The sequence below is a fragment of the Lynx canadensis genome, chromosome D4, assembly GCF_007474595.2.
Source record: "Lynx canadensis isolate LIC74 chromosome D4, mLynCan4.pri.v2, whole genome shotgun sequence".
NCBI classification, from domain to species: domain Eukaryota; kingdom Metazoa; phylum Chordata; class Mammalia; order Carnivora; family Felidae; genus Lynx; species Lynx canadensis.
This window is the reverse complement of record NC_044315.2, coordinates 6,837,607-6,843,750: the sequence shown is the minus strand read 5'-3', so window position 1 is coordinate 6,843,750 and position 6,144 is coordinate 6,837,607.

Genomic DNA, 6,144 nt, shown 5'->3' with positions numbered 1-6,144 from the left:
AGCAAGTAAGGAAAAGGGGGCTCTTCTCTCCAGGACATTCATGCCCACTTATTAGAGCCAAGTGTCTCTCCAAGGGCAGCTGTATTCAATAACAAGTGAAAAAGACTTCCGAAGTCCTGTTCTGGGCCATTAGTTTACGTGGACTCAGACCCATTTGTTAGGCCTACATTCTTTTGATACAGTGAGTTATTCATTAGCAAATGTGAATAACACTAGCAGATTGAGTTTCCAAAGTGAGTTGCTCATTAGCATTTGTGAGAAATGCCTGAAAAGCAGAAGAAAAAAAAAAACATCCAAGTATATGAAACAATCTGGATTATTTCAGCAAAGGTGCATTTTCAAATCACCGACTTTTTTTTTTTTTTAAAGCACAGACCCAATCTCGAGACCCAAGAAATAATTGCTTTATATCTGCCTTCTCCAAAATCTTTCTCTGAAATGTCAACAATTTAGTTTTCTTACAGTTTGACATACAGATGAGAAAAGTTTATCTTTCTAACTTTTACTATGAATGTGTAACAGAGCTCAATGAACTGTGCTGGGCCCTTTCCTCGTTTCTCATCAACTGCACAAAGATGAAGTTTGTATTTTTTAAAAAGTTAATGAATGCACTAATTAATCTTAACATCACTGAAAGTGACATCATGTCTCCCTATGTGATTGTAGAAACCACCCTATGCCAAGAAAGTTGATGTTGAATCTCATCAAGCCACTAGAGCTGCACTAATAAGATAGCCATATATAGCTATTTATGTTTAAATTAACTAAAACTAAATAAAACTTAAAATTCAGTTCCTCACTCACACTAGTCACATGTAAAGTGCCCAATAGCCACATGTGGCTAGTGGCTACTATATTGGACAAGGCAGGTAGGATATTTCCGTCATCACAGAAACTTCTATTGAACAGTGTTGCTCTAGAGCTAACTTGACTTATTAAAGGAAATATGGTGGATATATCTGGAACGTAGGACATTCTACAGGACAACGGATCCAATTAGTCTACAACAAGTCAATGACATTGAAGAAGAAAAAAAGGGAAAGAGTCAGGGGAAATGCTCTAGATTAAAAAATACTCCAGAAATCTGACAATCAAATGTAATACGTGGCCTTCATTGGGGCCTTGATTCAAACAAACCAACTTAAAGAGAATATTTGAGACTATTAGGAAAATTTGATTATGGTGTGGGCATTGGATGATACCAAGCAATTAATTTTGACAGGTATGGTAACATCTTTGTGTTTATGTAAGGCAAATATCAACATTGTTTAGAGATGCATATTAAAGTATGTCGTAGCAGGGGTGCCTGGTTGGCTCAGTCAGTTAAGGGTTGGACTTCAGCTGAGGTCATGATCTCGTGGTTCGTGAGTTCAAGCCCTGTATCAGGCTCTGTGCTGACAGCTCAGAGCCTGGAGCCTGTTTCAGATTCTGTGCCTCCCTCTCTCTGCCCCTCCCCCCCACTTGTGCTCTGTCTCTCTCTCTCTCTCAAAAATAAATATTAAAAAAATTAATAAAGTATGTACTAGTAAAATGATCTGATGTCTAAGATTTTATTTTCAAATACTCCAGCAAATGAAAAAAAGGAATGGATACAGCAAATGTAGCAAAATCTTCACAATTGTTAATCTGGGTGATGGATATATAGTAGTTATCATAATTCTATATTTTTGTGTATAAAAATATTCATAATAACAATTTAAAAATATTTAATATACACTTAAATAAGAAAAGCAATCACATCCTTATGTGAGCTTCCTTCTGTCCTAAAATAACCCGTCAAGAGGATTCTTAGTGGCATCACAATGAAATGCCCTACAGTAGAACTCTTACATACACTTAAAGAGATAACAGGGTGGATCCATTTCCCTCAAATGCAGATAAGAAAATCATCGAGGTGTATAATACTTTCCAAATGATTCAGAGAGAAATCCACTTAAAGAAAAAAGCAGCACCGTATTACCAGAATAGCGGCCTTTGCGTAAATATACAAAACGGGAGCTGGCAATTTGAGTATTTCTTTAAGTGCCCATACTTCTCCAGAATTTCCCCAAGTATCAGGAAAGCTGTCAAGGAAGGAATTAAATTGCAACTGCACAGCTTTTAACAACCTTGAAGTCATTTGGGATCTGGACTCACACATGGGATCTATTTCACAAACTTTATTAGAGTTTATGAGTCAGACTCATATGTTACTCTTTGGCTTCTACTTTGATTCACTGGCTTTTGTAGGCTCAGTACTTATTTAATACCACACAAACTCTTCCACAAGGACTGCCGTTGGGCATTCTGGACTACACAGTCCATATCCTTCCGTTTTAAAGTAATTTCTTTTCAAGAAAAAGTAATTTGCTCCTCTGACTTTCAGCTGACTAGTTCTATGTCCGTGGGGGCAGTAGGCTAATTATGACCCAAAGCAGTTTCCAAGGAATTATATTTATTATCCAATATAAGAAAGTAGAAAAGAGTTTGATTTAGTTCCAAGACTTGTAAAATGTATCCACTGAACCTGGGCACGGGATTTAGGCCCCAAAGTCAGCAATGGCTAAGATGATGTCATTATATCCACCCCTTCTTCTCCTACCAAAATATACCTCTTTTCATTCCTTTTCACCCTCTTCTGTCTTTATCTAGTCCTACACCTTTCCTCTTATCCTTGTTTCCATTCATTCATTCCTCATGCATCTATCAACACATATGTATTGAATACCTACTGTATGCTAGGGTACTGTTCTGGACAATGGAGGTACGAGGGTGAACAAGAAACAATCTATGCCTTTGAGGGCTTTATATTCTGGTAGGAGAAGAAATATAATAAATAAGTGAACCCAAGATAATAACAGGGTGATAGATATTAGGAAGGAATTTGGGAGTTGGGGGTGAAAGAGAAGGTCATAGGTTAGAGAGGGAATAAGAACCTAATTTAGACCCAGTGGACAGATCGGCCTCTCTAAGGGCATGACATTTGATCTACGATCTAAAAAAATAAGCATGACCACTAGCCGGACTTTTAAGTACCAGAGAAAAAAATATCCCAGTGCTGGGAGCAACAAATGTAAAGGGCCATGAGTCAGGGAGGGGATGGATATGTTTGAGAAACTGAAAGGAGGCCAATGAACATACTAAGAGAGATCTGGGCGGGGGGCAGAGGGGGTTAAGAAGTGACACCGAAGAGGTAGCCGACATTAGATTACATGGGAACTCAAAGTTATAGCAGACAATGTGGCTATCTAATAGTCATAAGCCCTCTTCCTTGCTACTGGAGCACCAGTTTTGCTTGGGTGGCAATGCATCTAGTTCTGGGGAATGAATCATCATTTATTTAACCAGTTCTGGACAATGAGCTATAAGGGGAAGTCACTGGAAGCTTCTGAGAAATATATTTTTTTAATTTTAATGTTTGTATTTATTTTGGAGACACAGAGAGACAGAGCACGAGCAGGGGAGGGGCAGAGAGAGAGGGAGACACAGAATCTGAAGCCGGCTCCAGGCTCTGAGCTGTCAGCACAGAGCCCGACACGCGGCTCGAACTCACAGAAGACCGTGAGATCATGACCTGAGCCGAAGTCGGACGCTTAACCAACTGAGCCACCCAGGCACTCCTGAGAAACGTTTTTATGTCTCATAGTAGAGCCACAAGTAAGTAAAGCTGTTTGCCTCCTCCCTCTTCCTGCTTTGGCTGTTGTCGTGTTTCGGTGTGACATACAGAGCTGTGGCAGCCATCCTGCCACCATGACAGGCCTGGGGATGAGGGTCAACAGACTTAAGATGGTGGAAAGAATAGAAAGAACTGGAGTCCTTGATGTCATCGCCAAACTGCTAAGCCAATCCTGAGAACACCCATCTTCATCCTTTTTCGTTAAAGAGAAAATAACTTTCCTTATGGTTTAAGTTTCCATTAGCTGGGGTTTCTGTTTCTGGGGTTGAAAGCATTCAAATGATAGAGCGGGGGTGTGATACGATCTGATTTATATACACGTATTTTTAAATCTCTTCGGCAACCGTGTGAAGACATTTGTAAGGAGCAAAAATGGAACAGAGGCACGAAAGACTAGGGTACTAGTAGCGTGTAGTAATTCTGAGGAAGGATCCTGGTGTCCTGAGCTAGGGAGGAAGCATTACAGCCGGAGAGTAGACAGATTCCAGATGTGTTTGAGGGTAAAAATAACAAGATTTGCTGTGGGTTCAGATATGGGAGGTGAAAGAGAGGGGATGAATGAAAGCCACCCTCTTTTGAAGTTGGTGGTGGGGCTGCTTATTGATATGGAGAAGATAGGAAGAAGTTTGGGGAAGGAATGGAATCAAGAGAGGTTTTTGGGGGAAATATTAAATTTAAGATGTACATTCAAAGGGAGATGTCAAGTCAGCAAGTAGACAAATGAGTCTGAAATACTGAGGTTAGGTCAGGGCTTGAATTTCAATTAGTGAGTTGTCAATACACAGATGTTATTTAAAGCCACGGGAACAGACAAGGTCCTCCCCACTGGCCAAAAATTGAAGAACTTTAAAATTAGAGGTCATTTAGAAGGGGAAGAGACTGCCAAAGAGCCTGAGAAGTAGTGAGACAGGTAAGAGGAAACCGATATTGAGCTTACTTTAACCCAGGCACTGCTCAAAGCACTTTGTGCCTTCATGGAAACAAAGAGAAAAAAAAGTGTTTTCCCTTTCTTCCTCCCTTTCTGTTTTCTCCTGTGGCGTTTCCTAACCCAAAAGGTTTAGGCACACTGCTTCTCAACTTTTATTTGTAATTATTAAGGTATATACGCACTGAAAAACATTCAAACAGCTTAACACAGGAATGCTAAAAATGAAAAGCGAAGAAACTCAGAAACTTTCCTCCCCAGCCTGATCCACCATTAACAATTCTTGTTTACCCTTCAGGAATTTTCTAGTATATGTGCTGCCAAAGCGAGCACTACCCTTCAGGAATTTTCTATACACACGCACACAAACTGGATCCTTCTCTTGAAAGGTAGATGTAGATATACACACAAATATATATATACATACATATATATATACACATATACATACATATATATATATATATATGATACTGCAATTTTTTAAATTCATCACATTTTGGAGATTTCCTGTATCAGCACGTATATATCTACGTTTTAAAGACTGATAATATTGCATTGTATTAATATACCGTAATTTATTTAGGCTCCTCTATTGATGGGCAATTAGATTGTTTCCTGTTTTTTTTCTTGCCACACACACACACACACACACACACACACACACACGGAATGTTGCAATAAACATCTTTATAGATAAATCATTGGATATTGGTACAAAAATAACACTCCCTGGTAGTGAAATTGCTGATTCAAAGCCCTTCAGTCACTGACATTGTCAAATTACTCTCTCCAAAAAGGTTACAGAAATCACATTCTCTTTGAACAAGCATTTCCTCTCATCTTGCCAACACTCGGTACTGGCAAACTTCAAAGTCTGCGGATCTAGGAGATTGAAAAAATGGCGTCTCGTTTTTATTTGGGTCCCTGTAATCGCGGGTAGGGAGGGCAGCAGTGTGCGGTTGCTAGCCTTACACGCTTTGAAGTTAGACCCCCGGGGTGATCATAGCTTCTCTCCTTCAAATGTGTGACCTTGCGCCCCGTGGGTGTGTTTCCCCGTCTTCAGGACTAAATGAGATAACTTAGCAACACAGGGCTTCGTCCGCTATCACCTGCATTCGTCCTCATCAACGCGCTTGCTCGGCTACTTCATCGTCGACGCGCTCCTCCTCCCAGCCAAGTTTCGCCAAACTCCTGCAGCTTGGAACTCGAAATGAGGGAAAACTTGGCTCTGCCTTTCAAAATTCTCCCCTATTTTCCGCCCACCCTCGCTTCAGAACTGCTACTTTGCAGACCAACGTAGAGGTAGGCGTTGCCGTCTGTAAACAACTTGCGAAGCGGACACGGCACCTCTCGGCGTCCGGGACCCACGGTGCAGAGCGAAGGGAACGCTAGGCCGCAACTAAACACTATGTCACCCGCAGCGCCCTTAGGGGTATGTTGGCATCGCTCAAAGGTTTCGGAGAACGCAACCTTAAACACGAAGCCCTGACCCACCCCCTTCACGCACGCCCAGAACCTGCCCTCCCAGCCCCAACCCCCAAGCAGGAAGTGACGTAGCCAA